Source organism: Lepidochelys kempii, chromosome 6 (assembly GCF_965140285.1).
Source record: "Lepidochelys kempii isolate rLepKem1 chromosome 6, rLepKem1.hap1, whole genome shotgun sequence".
NCBI lineage: Eukaryota > Metazoa > Chordata > Testudines > Cheloniidae > Lepidochelys > Lepidochelys kempii.
The window spans coordinates 41,535,116-41,549,002 of record NC_136385.1 but is presented as its reverse complement, the minus strand read 5'-3'; the positions used below and the strand labels follow the sequence as shown (position 1 = coordinate 41,549,002).

Sequence of the window (13,887 nt, the reverse complement as noted above, 5' to 3'; positions counted from 1 at the left end):
AAATGTTTTTTAAATGCCATTTTTAAAATGTGTTTTTGCTTTGATCACTATCTTTAAATGCAGGTCAAGTACCTTGTTAGTGTGGAAGTAACAGATGTTAAAGCTGCAGTTCACTAATAACAAGACTTAGAGTTAAATATAGTGTTGTATTCTCTCAATATTACTTTCAAATACCATTATAGCAGTTGCACAAAGTATCTGTTCAAACAGAGCAGCTGATTTAAGAGCAAAATAAAAATATTGGCTAGTCTCCAGAGGTTTGGTTTATAGAGACCTTTGACAAATTAATATTGTTACAGGAGGAACTATGTTTGAAATACACACTGTAACTAAAAACTGTCTTAACTTTAACAAGCGTGTCAGCCAGCAAGGAGAGTAATTAAGCAGCTGAAAAATAGGTCAGGACTGTATTCTGAAGTGGCACGATGAGGTTGCAAATAAAGAGTACAGCAATGTGTAAATTTTTTGTAGGTGACTTAATTGGAGAAAATTGATATGATATTGATGACTACATTATCTCAGTATATTTTAAACATGACAATGAGTATATGGTAAACTAGATTTATCTAATCATGTAGAAGAATTTGCTAGACTAGTTATGCTTGTTTACTGCGCTAAATGTTGGAGACTTCAGTTGTAATGCTATTTTGCTTCCTATCCATGGTGTGGTATTATGTTTGTAAATTATTTCTTCATAGATTTATTTGCGTAGAAGTTATGACTGGTGCTTTTGTGGTATTAATATGATTCTGTATTTGCAAACATTTTAGAATTAGACAGACTCCATCACCTTGAAATCTGGTTAGTTTGAAAAAAAATTAAAGTGGTTTAAGGAGCTACGTCTGCCTTGAGCCCCTCTGCCAACTTCTGTGGTTTCTTATACAGTAACTCCTCACTTAATGTTGTAGTTATGTTCCTGAAAAATGAGACTTTAAACGAAACGATGTTAAGCAAATCCAATTTCCCCATAAGAATTAATGTAAATGGGGGGGTTAGGTTCCAGGGGATTTTTTTTTTTTGCCAGACAAAAGGTATTATATACATTTAAAACAATTTTTTAAACAAGCAATTAAAACTTATATGTGTATTAAAACAATTTTAAACAAGCAATTTAATATAGGTATTAAACAGGCTGGCAGCCTCCCTATCAGCTCTCCTACCCCCGCGCCTGCCTCCTGCCCGCGGCCATCAGCTGTCTTGCGGCATTCAGGAGGCTGGGGGGAGGAGCGAGGACATGGCGCACAGTCTCCCCCCTCCCTCTCCTGCCTCCTGAATGCCGCAAACTAGCTGATTGCCGCATTCAGGGACAGGGGAGAGAGGGGGAGCCTGCGCGCCGCGTCCTCCCCTCCTGAATGCTGCAAACCAGCTGATTGCCACGGGCAGGAGGTGGAGGGAGCAGGAGGAAGGCATGATCCGCGGGGTCTGCCGGTGGGTGGGAGGTGCTCGGGTGGGGGGCATAGGGAGCTGATAGGGGGGCTGCCAATCATGGACCTAGCAGGCGGCCAAATGACGTTATATCAGAGCATTGCACAACTTTTAACAAGCATGTTCTGAAATGGAGCAGGGATGTAAGATCGGAACAATGTTAAGCAAGAGGATGTTAAGTGGGGAGTTACTCTATTTGGATGTCTTCTTCTGTCATCTTTCTTTTGTGGGAGACCCCTAGACACAAACAGGGAAAACAAAGTGATATCAAATATACAAAGTAAAGAAATTGAGGGGGAGAAATCATAGTTATAACAGTATTAGAGAGTTTTTTCGACAAGTGTGTTTGTTTTGCTAGACTGCTTTAAAGGAACAACGTGTGATGATTTAGAGGTGTGATGAGATACAGATATAGATATATATTTAAAGTGCTTAGTGTGTGGACTTGATACTGCTCTCATTAAAGTCTATAGGAGTTTTACCAGTTAGGCCAACACTGAGGGGTTCTGAAAATCCCACCCAGATGTATTGTGAATTTAGGACCTGATTCTGCAGGCTCATGTTCATGGAGTCCACCTGCATGTATGAGCTTGTGGGTTTGAGGCCTTAATATGTTAGTGTAGAGAATAAAAATCAAAATACAATTTTCTTTTTTCACGCTACCACTATACTGATAAATTATAAGATGTTCTCGTTTATTGTGACAAACTTTTGACATTTAAAAAAAAATTACAAGTTTGCCCTCACTTGCAAAGTTCTCAGTTGATGAGTCTTTTTGCATGGACAATGATGTGATTACACATGGCTGGGCTTATTTTTTCTGAATTTAAGAAGTAATGTCAAATGCAGAGGAAAAACTTCAATTTTAGAATTCTGATACTATTTAACTTTCAGCTAATATATTGATTAATAACTGTAACTATTGGTAGGCTGTATGTGTGTGTGCACGCTCCATAAGGCATTGGGGGGGGGGCGCATAATGCGGTTTGGATGAAAAATACCACCAAACACAAAATAAAGTTAAATTGTATAAACTTAGAATGGGTGTGTGTGTGAGAGAGAATTAGCACTAAATTGCTTGTAGTTTATCAACCCTACTTTTCCTGATGTGTGTTTATACTCCTACAGTAAATGTAATAAAGATAGGTAGAATAGTCTCATGAGCAAAAATGAAACATGGTAATGACTATTAATCTTCTTCAGCCATTAATGAAATTACACCCATATCTCAGTGTAAGAAAGAGCTTCTAGTCATCTGTATCTTTGCAAACCCCCCTCAGATGAATTAATTGAGGAGCTCTTGTTGTGACTGCTGCACAGTTACAAGAGAATTTAAGATTATTGCCCTAATGTTAATTTATTGAAGAATGTGTTCTGACATGTACTATTTCTTCAACTTGGATTATGATGGCCATTTAAATGGGTAATGTGGTCTGCAGCAGGTCAGGCTACTCATTTCTGACTGTTCTAAATATTAACTCTACTGCTATTTTAAAAATGTGGAAACAGCTGTAGATTGCACTTGGCGCTCCAGTATTTTTAAAACTTAACTATTTTTATGTGGAAGCAAATGCACTAGTTTCCAAAACAAATTTAAGTATAATTTTTACTTCTAAAAAAACTTTTGTATTGAAAACTAGGAAGATGCAATTAATTAAGGGAGCCTTCACTAACACCTAAAGGATTTATGTTACTTGGGGGCTGAGTGGGGGGAATACCATTTCTACATTGATGAAGCATGAAAGATATTCTAAAGTAGAAAGGATTAGAGACCACGTTTTATTCCAGTATGTGCACTTTTGGGCAAGAAGTAGTAGAAGGTGAACTGGAAAGAAAAGAAAATAGGAAGTGTGTGTTCAGTGGCTGAAATTAGCCGGTTGCACATGAGACCAAAGTTCAAGAAAACAAGTGGTGCAATGTTGTAGGAACGAATTTTGGGCAGTTTTAGAGAGAAGATGAGTAGGCCATATATACTTGGTAACAATAGTTAAAGCAGTTTTTAACAGTTTAGTATTCCATTATATGTTACTGGACTTCAGTTTGCATATCTATATTTTCAAGCTTTTTCTTGCTATTTCTGCAGCTAGCACAACAGGTTAGAGATACTCTCCGTTTTTTTCCCCACAGGAAGATAATGAAATTTGAATTTTTTTTTTGTTGGTAATTTATCAGCTTTAACATGTCTTGAATTGCTTTCTCTGTAGCATAAGAGGAGGCAGACAAGCAGACCTGAACTGGAGCATGTGGTTTGAAAAATCCTACTGCTCATTTGTCTATAGACAAATCTTAATTTAAAACCTTTTTTTTATCTTAGTCTTTGTGACATTGATGCTGTACTTTCCTTTTTGGGGCATTAACTTTTCAGAAGCAAATAAGAAAAATATAAAGATGGAGCTCAAAGTGCATGTTCTCATATTCCTGGCTAATCTGCTCATTATCTTTTATGTCATCTTGTATGGTTGCAGTTTGTTTTTTAAAAGCTTAGTCCTATCTTCCGGGTGTTCATTTGAAAAAGCTTTTATTTCTACATATATTTTAATCTTGTTCTTTTAAAAGTGTTTCTCTAACAAGGCTATTGTACAATCTATTGAGAAAATACAGTCAAATTGAATGGGGATTTACTTTTTGTCATCTTGCAGAAATTTCTCAAGATGTGATCTCTCAGCTTGAGGTTGAGGGCAGGTAGGGAACATTTATAGTTATGTTTTATACTACTCTTCTGAAGGGTCATAGTAATCTGAAGTAATTCATGTTTCTGTATAAAGCCAAATCATGTTAAACCCTACTCTGGGAATAGGAGGGCCTGTTCTACATTAGGAAATTAGGTCAGTATAACTCTCTTGCTCAAGAGTGTGAAAAATCCACACCCCTGAGTGATGCAGTTAAACCATCCAACCCTGGTGTAGACAGCACTTAGATCTGTGGGAGAATTCTCCTGTAGAACTGGCTATCACATCTTGGGAAGGTGGAATACCTATGGTGATTGAGAAACCCCTCCAGTCAATGTAGGTAGTGTCTTCACTGAAGCGCTACAGTGGCGCAGCTGCACTGCTGCAGTGTTTTAAGTGTAGACAAGCCCAGCAAATTACATTTTGTGACTTGTCATGTCTTGTGTGCTGCACTCTCTAGCTCTAACAGTTAATTTTTAATTTACTGTTTTGCTTTAAAACTGGAAGAGAAAACAATTATTTTTTAAAAACAAAACCTTAAATCAGTCAGCAATTTCATGATGAAATATTTCTGGCTATTTAAGGCTTTTAGATTTAAATATTTGACCTGACTTCTACATTGTTGAAAACTTATGTGGAACATTCTCTAATTTCTTAATTAGAACTACATATTTCTAGTACAACCATAATCGTGTGTGTATGTGTATATACATATATAAAACCTCTCTATTTCAGAGATTATTTAAAATGACTTACTGTTATGTGATCTACTAAAATATAGTTGTGACAGGGTTTCCAGGTGCAACCTGAACTGTGGGACCACGGAACTCTCTGTCCCATCCCATCAACCTGGAGTATCCCTTCTTCGGTGCTGTTGGCAAGCTATAAAGCTCTGGCAGGTACTGTACTTACACAGACATCCACAGGCAGGAACACACCCAATTGAGTTACACGAGTGCTTCTCCCAGCCAATCATAAACCAGCAATAGAGAGGCTCCAGCCATTTCGCCCCAGCTTCCCAGCTTTGCACCCCAGAACTGTACCATCTTGCCCTGGTCAGAAACCTGACCAGTGTAAGTTCATTACCCAGTCTGTCCCTCCCTCGATGTGGAGAGGACACGCGCTAGCCGGACCATCCCTAGCTATTCTGAGGCCGTATGCAGTCGTCCCGCGGGGGGTGTGTGTGTGGGACCCCAGGCTTCCAGAGGGATGGGGCGGCGGGACCCCAGGCCTCTGTGGGCTGGCTTGGGGGTCGGGGGGAACCGCTCCCCAGCACTCACCAGTCTGGCCCTGCAGCAGTCCTCAGCGGTGTGGGGTCGGGGGTGGGGTGAAGCAGGGGCAGGGGAGGAGCAGGGCAGGGGCCTTGGGGAAGCGGTGGAGTGGTGGCGGGGCTGGGGCGGAGGGAGTGGAGTGGGGGCGGGGCTGGGGTGCAGCAGGGGCTGGAGCAGCATGCAGCTGTGCAGGGCACCAGGAAATTTGGTGCCCCAAATTTCCTGGTGCCTTACGCAGCTGCGTATTTTGCATATGGATAGGGACGGCCCTGCACACTAGCCTTTGTAAACTGAGCTGAGATTTCCCAATCAATTCAACCAAAACACACTGAGGTGAAATATAAAACAGATTTATTAACTACAGAAAGATAGATTTTAAGTGATTGTAAGTAGCAAGTGTAGAGATCAAAGTTGGTTACCTAAGAAATAAAATAAAATGTCAGTCTTAAGTTCTATAAACTAAACAGGATTTGAATCAAGCAGTGTCTTACTCTGGCAGATGGTATAGTCCTTCAGTATATAGGCAGAGACTTTCCTCGAGCCTGGGACCACCTTCTCATAGTTTAGTCTTTGTCCTCCAGATATGCTTCTACGTGTTGAGTTGTGGGGGGAGTGAGGCCAAGTCATGATGTCACTTCCTCTCTTTATAGTTTCTTCCAGCTTTCTGGGAAGATCTAAGCTTGTGATGTGGGGGGTCCACCCCCATTGGTCAAGCATTCTCCATTGTCTACATGCTCTCTCTGAGAAGTCTTCTGGGATGGCTGTTGGGAAAGTGGATTCCCTTTACTGGGCCATCAGCCTGCCTGACTACTCCATTGTTGTACCTGAAAGGCTGGTTGTGGGTTTTCCCAGCCTTACAACATATTTCAGTAGCACACACATAGAAAAACTTCATAACTTTGCATACAATGGTAGCACATACAATCCAACGGAATATTAATGTTCAACAGATCAAGACTTAAAAATGGTACGTCACAAGGCATACTTAATACATAACTTATCATAATTATATGACCGTGGTGAATATGAAGGTTCCAGGGTGCTGCTTTGAGGCACGGCGTGCCACAATAGTATATTGTGCTCCCTTTCTGCCTTGACTGAATGTGTGTGTGTGTGTGTATATATTTTTTGGGGTGGCATAGAAATGATTCTTTAAGGCTCCCCAAAACTGGGCAATGTATAGCTGCAGAATCCACGGGCATCAAAAATAAACTCTGTGTTTGTATGTCTGGTGAGACTGATTAACCAGGGATTGTTAGGAAAAATTACCATGACATACTTCCAAACTTAGTGAACATTTTCCATATTTAAGGCTATTTTAGGAAATAAAAGGATTAGAAAAATAGCCTTTTAAAATATGGCTATGATTAGTATTGCTATTAAAATTTGCTCCACAATTGGGGGACTCACTTTGGCTCCCAACCCCCACAATTCCATGGTGTCCAAAAATAAGATGTTGTGTAAGTTGTAGTTGGGGCTAAACAAAACAGTTACGTTAATTTTGGCTTCGTTCAAAACACAGAGATAAAATGGGTGCTGGTAAAATGGATTAGAACAAAATTAGTAGGGGAAAATATTACTTTTTAGTTTCTAAGGAGATAGTATCAGATCTGTAAAAGTATGAATGCCCTTTTTAAAAGTAAAAGAATGAGGTAGAATGGTTTCTAAATGGTAAATTTCTCTGCAATGGGTAACCTATAGACTACTCATTGAAAATTGGATATATTGCTAAACCCCTCCCCATGAAACAATTCTTAATTTAAAATGTAATCTTTTAAAACTGATCACATCTCAGTCTCTCGTCCAATTAGTGATAAAATAAATCAGTAGTTTTGGAAAAGAAGATATTCATTGTGTGGTGTCACAGCTTTCAAACAATTAATGTGCCACTGTGGAATGATTTCCCATTTAATACCTCTTAAATTACTTTTAATTTAATGCGTGGTTTAACTTAATTTTCTATTTTGATTTATGTCTTTTCCATAGAATGTAGACTACTTGTTAGAGAATAGACAAGATACATGTTTCCATGAATATAACTTACTGGGTACACACATGAAAGCAGTGAAGTTATCCAAAATATATAGTAGAAATGTTACTGTCATGGAACTGAAGAGTCTCTGAAGTGTTCGTGGTTTTGAGGCAAACGAAGTATGGAACTTGGTGTTTTACAGACTTGTCTTGTGTTGTCACAAGGGTTTTTATCTTGGTTGCAATACTGAAAAGAACATGAACTGTAAAATAAGTGCTGATTTCATTTGTACAGTGCTCGTTATGAGGGATGATAAATAAACTCTTGCAATTAATGTCTAGGTTCCAGTATTGAAAAAACTTGACATAGAACAAAGAATAGATAAACTAAAGTTTTAAAATGTTTATTGTGACAAATAGCCATGCTTCACACTTAGTGGAATCTTTTTATTGCAGAGATGTATTATATTAGAATCAGAGAAATCACTAAGGCCTTGATCCTACAAACTCATGCACATAGACAGAATGTGCCAGAATTCCTACACAGAGCTCTATCGAAGCCAGTGATGCTCTGCAGGGGAACAGGTATCTGTACATACATAGGAGCTAACAGAATCTGGGCCTAAAATGAGTATGTTATGTAAAATGCAACAGTTGTAGTGAAGAATTTAACTTTGAAATTTGACTCAACAAATGCAAATAGAAATGTAAAATAAGTTGTAGTTATAGGAAAAGTAATACATATCAACATTTTAAATCCACAATGAAATAAAAAACATTCCCCATTGTAGGACCACAATAACCATTAGCTACAGGAAATCAATGAAAATAGACTGGATACAGTTTATTATAAAGTTATACCCTAAAATCTCAAAACAATTAAACCATCATTAAATCTAAGCAGAAATTTACGAACACCTTTCAGTGTCTTACGTAGTCTGTATTATATAGATTTTAATCTTAGTTCTTGATTAGAATTTAAATTTACCCAACACCTATTATTTTAAGGATTGAGCCTGCTAGCCTAAAAATGTGTGCCATTTCCCTCTCCCTTCATGGTATGCATATTTAACTTCTATTCAAACTTCTCCACCTTTACTCTTGGGGGAATTCTGCACCAAAAAAATAAAAATTCTGTGCACAATATTTTAAAATTCTGCAAATTTTGTTTGTCAAAATAACACTACATAATCATGCCAGTTTCAATTATTTTGGTAATTTATTTCAAAATACCTGTCAGCCAGTATGTCTGTAACAATACAGGTTTCAGAGTAACAGCCGTGTTAGTCTGTATTCGCAAAAAGAAAAGGAGTACTTGTGGCACCTTAGAGACTAACCAATTTATTTGAGCATGAGCTTTCGTGAGCTACAGCTCACTTCATCAGATGCATGCCGTGGAAACTGCAGCAGACTTTATATATACACAGAGAATATGAAAAAATACCTCCTCCCACCCCATTGTCCAGCTGGTAATAGCTTATCTAAAGTGATCACCAGGTGGGCCATCTCCAGCACAAATCCAGGCTCTCTCACCCTCCACCCCCCCACACAAACCCACTCCCCTGCCGGCGACAGCCCACCCAAAGCGACAACTCTTTACACAATGTGCATGATAATAAAGTTGGGCCATTTCCTGCACAAATCCAGGTTCTCTCACCCCCCCCCCCAAAACCGTGTGGTTTTTGGGGTGGGGGGGTGAGAGAACCTGGATTTGTGCAGGAAATGGCCCAATTTTATTATCATGCACATTGTGTAAAGAGTTGTCGCTTTGGGTGGGCTGTCGCCGGCAGGGGAGTGGGTTTGTGTGGGGGGGTGGAGGGTGAGAGAGCCTGGATTTGTGCTGGAGATGGCCCACCTGGTGATCACTTTAGATAAGCTATTACCAGCTGGACAATGGGGTGGGAGGAGGTATTTTTTCATATTCTCTGTGTATATATAAAGTCTGCTGCAGTTTCCACGGCATGCATCTGATGAAGTGAGCTGTAGCTCACGAAAGCTCATGCTCAAATAAATTGGTTAGTCTCTAAGGTGCCACAAGTACTCCTTTTCTTTTTGTAACAATACAGACACACACAAAAATTCCCCCAGGAGTAGAGAGTTAAAGAAACCCTTATGACAATCCAGTTTCTGTTTCTCTGCTCCCACTCCCCGTAGAACCCAGCTGAGGGCCAGACATCACAACCTCTCCCTGCCCCCCACCCGCCCCCCGAGCCCAGCTATGGGGCCCAGCTGCAGAGCCCCTCCCCCCCCACCAGCCCAAACACCTGTCCCCCTACCTCTCAGAGCCCAGGGATCCAGAGGAAGAAACAGCCTGATGCTTGGTCCCAGGCTTGCGTGGAGTTTCGTGCATGCTGCTGTCTCCTTCCCTCAGGGGGTGCAGGGAACTACAGATGCTGGGAGCCCTCCAGCTCCTCCTCCCCCACCCCCGGCAGTGTCCACCAGGTGTGAGCTGGGCTCTGCCAGGCCCAGCAGCCTCTAGTGGTGACCAGCAGCACTACAGCCCATTTCTGTGGGGGAAAGGAAATTCTGCGTGCACAACATTAATTTCTGGAAGATTCTGCATTGTGCAGTGGTGCAGAATTCCCCCAGGAGTACACCCTCCATACACACCCTTCAGAAACCTCTTTGCAGGTCTTACTTTTTCCCTGACTGAAAAGTTCCTACTGCTTCTCTCCATGGCTTGGACAGGTTTTTCTGCTTGTCAGCTTCTTTACTGCTCCTGGATCCTCTGCAACTTTCTGCCCTTCTCTCTCCTATCACTCTGCTCCCTGTCTCCCTTTTCTCCTGTGAAAGAGTCAGTAGTTCTCCAGACCACTTGCTTGTCCACATTTCTGTTAGTTTTGGTTGAGGTTTTTCAAGCCTCGTTCTTGACCATATGAGCTATTTTCTTAAGATGAAATTCACCCATATAGGAGAGGGGCCCGCACAAAGTTCTATCCAGTCATTTGAGAATTTTTTATTTCAGTAGATCTGCTGTTTTAGGTGAATGAAGGATCAATTAATTTTTTAAAAAAGAGATCAGACTGATAAGTCTGCATGTAGATGCTCAAGCTAGTTCAGATCTACTGTTTGTGTTGAGGATAGCCTATGCTGATTCAGAGCCGGTGGCAGATATTTCATTTTTCTCCCTGTGCATCCTAGTTTACTGCTTGCAAGCAAAGGAAGAAAAAATAAGTTTGTTCATCCCATTTGTATTTGTGACTAAAGTCATATTGGGATCACAAGGTTTAGCTTTTGACGTGTGTACAGTATGAATATAATGATTATGCCTTTGTGCTTTCTTTATTACTGTTGGTATAATTGACTTTCAGAAATAATTTAGGACACCACTAAGTCGTGAATTTCCTTTTTACATTTTATTAGTTCAACACTTCTTATGTTTAAAAAAAATAATTTTTATGTATTGAGACAATGGAGTTCTGACCAATTTCATTTGAACTTACATTGTCAGTAATTGAAATACTTTAAATATTTATATTGAATGTATATCAATCTTTTCCTATGAACTGAAATTGCATGATAGGAATGGCTCAAATCATTCTCCTCACCTAATTGTTTTGAATTCTAATTCTGTTAATAAAGAAGTCTGTCTAAGCCTTCTATCTAAGGACCTTAAAGGGCTGTACAGATACAAAGTCCTGTAACACTCCTTTGAGGTGGGAAAGTATTACTATACTTACTTACTAAGTGCGGAAACTGAGGTTGCATCTTGTCCATTTCCCCACAACAAGTCTGTTGCAAAGTTGGGAACAGAGCCCAAATTTCCTTATTCTCATTCTGTGCCTTCTCCTGATTGTTTATCAGTTTTTGCCTTCCAATTATTAGAATTTTATATTGAGATAAGTGCAGTATATCATCTGTGTAGTACTACTCTTGAGCTTGAAATGATGTTGGTCCCTTCCAATACCCCTCTCCTCCCCACCCCAACTTGTGGTTGCATGCCACCTCCTCTCATTCTTAGCTTGCCCTCCTTATTATCTTCCAGTCAGTTCTTTCAATGAATGAGCTTTATGTAGGAGCGTCATCTCTTCACCTGCTGTTCTGGCTCTTTTACCTGCTCAGTGCTTATCCTGCATTGAGTATCCTTTTATGTCTCTCCCTGCATTCCAGTCAGGTAGGAGTGTATGTGTTCAAGTATTTCCTGACCCTGGAGCTTTTTCAGGCTCTTCTGGTTCAGCACCACTAAGTTACAGGCCTCCATGGATTTGGGAGGAAACTAGACTCTATAGCCTTTGATTTTACTCTAGATATTTATTTGCTCTTGTCTCAGAAGCTCAAAGTGCCTTTATGGAGTTAGAGGAATGATAGGGTTGGATAAATGACAGCACAAAGGCAGATCTCCGTGGGATGGGATCTGTTGTGTCCCTTTACCCTTCCACCAATGGAAATGGAGGGTATAATGTGGTCCATTTGTTTTACAGTGTCTCAGGATTCTTCCATCCATCCCTTTCTTTCATGAGTGTGGGAATTCACCTTCATGTACCTGTTCTTTCAATTTGGGGCAGAAGCTGCATAATTTTCTTAGAGTAAAAACTTAAGAAAATTTAAAGTACAGTAGAAGTATAAATGAATATAATCCCCTCTATTCATTTGGATAACTACTGTTATCTTGAATAGCCAGCAGGCTTGCATGCAGAGGAGGATGTGTCCAGAAGCCTGGTATTTCTTCAGTTTAAAAATATACTTTTATATCAGTGGTTCTCAACCTGAGGACCCACATTTTGATTTAAAATTTTTTGCGGTCCCCCAAGCCTCCCACTCAGCCCCAGGCTCTGCCCTCACTCCACCCCCGCCTCTCCTCTTCCCTGCTTCTTTCCACCCCTCCCTCAAGCGCACCTCCTCCCTGCTCCTCCCCTCCCTCCCAGTGCCTCCCACATGCTGCTGAACAGCTGTTCCATGGCTTGCAGGAGGCACTGGGAGGGGGAGGAGTTGATCAGCGGGGCTGGCGGCCCAGGACATGACTTGCGAACCCCCAGAGAAGTCCGTAGACCCCAGTTTGAGAAACTCTGCTTTATATAACATTGTGACCAATACCACCCCAACTCAATGTCTTGCTTGGTCTTTCTTGCTTCCCCCCTTGTGTTACCATCTGGCTGTAGCAACTGAACACATCTGTGAGATGATACATCTGTTTATGCCCCTTGACCAAAAATGAGAGGATGGTGTAGTTTCCGGAAAGTGTTTACTCTTCAGTACTTCTCCTTACAGGTTACAAGGTTCTCTTCTTTTTGGGGACCTCTGAATGAAATTACCCATACAACAGTAATCTTAAAAATAAGATTGATTTCAAACAGGAAATAGCTATTTACCTACTATCTGGGTTTACATCTTCCAGAAGCTAAACTTAAATAAGGCATTTTTAAGATAGTTACAGAGAGAAAAGAAAAGTGAACAACGTACATCTCTTGAAAGCAATCTGCTCTCTGACCTTTTGGTCAGGTTGTCATGATTGCTTGATGTCCAGAGACAAATTTTTCTTGCTGTATCCAGAGATCTTTTAGGATTTGTCACATTTTGTTTTTGTATCAATTTAATTCTGTCAGTTTAGAAACAGCATCAAGTTAAATCAGTACAATCCTTTAGTGTAGACAGTTATACCACTATGTAGGAGCTCATGTCAGTATGTCTTATTTTCATAAAATTGTGAAATAGGCAATACTTCTATCAGCACCTTTCTACCAGTATAACTGTGTCTATGCTAGGGATCACACTGATTTAACTATCTGTTTTATAATTAAATTGATACAAAAACTATTTGGAAACCACTCATAATAAAAGATAGAACTGAATTATGCCTTTTGAAAATTTGCAGTGAGTTTAAGATAGGGGATAACATACTAAGCTGGTGTCTTGTACAGTGTTTTAAAATATAGTGTAACAGTAAGCTGTCTGTAATGGATGGTAATTGGAACCTTGTATTTGTTAGCAAATATAGTATCTGGGAAAAATCTGTTTAGGTATTTAGTAATATTGCACAACAAAATGGTTTTAACAATTATGATTTAGAATTAGATGCTCACTAATAAAAGAAATTGTCTGAAAGACGTTAGAAAACAAGTTTTTGTTAAAGTATAACTACTGTTTTAGCTTTGTAGCATGTGGTTAAGCTTTGCATATTATCATGGTTTCTGCCACAGCAACAGTAACTTGTACCTGATTATTACTGTAACTGTATATTAAGTAACTGTTTATACTTTAGTCAATGCAGTTCTAAAATAGTGTGAAGAGTTTCTTGAACATTCATGCATAATATTCAGCAATATAAGTTTTCTTTTTTTCTGGGATGGGGAAATCAAATGTCATTAAGAAGTTAATAATTAGTGTTGTAAAACTTGGAACAGTCCATGCTTTTCAAGGTTGTCACAAAGACTGCCAAGTTTACCATTCTTACAAACTTTCTAAGCCTTTTGGAAGACTGCAAAAATAATTGTAATAGACTTTGGGATCCTCTGAGCTTCCCTACAACAACTAGTACAGAAGCTGACAATATAATGTATTCCATTTCATAGAGTAAAAAGTTTGAGAGTTGCATGTGAAGTTTCTGTAGAATT

General features: G+C 39.7%; 1 protein-coding gene across 6 annotated transcripts in view; it reads left to right on the top strand.

Annotated features, from left to right (window-relative positions):
• Positions 1–13,887, top strand: part of HIPK3 (homeodomain interacting protein kinase 3) — a 154,537-nt gene that overhangs the window by 2,426 nt on the left and 138,224 nt on the right. The window lies entirely within an intron of this gene.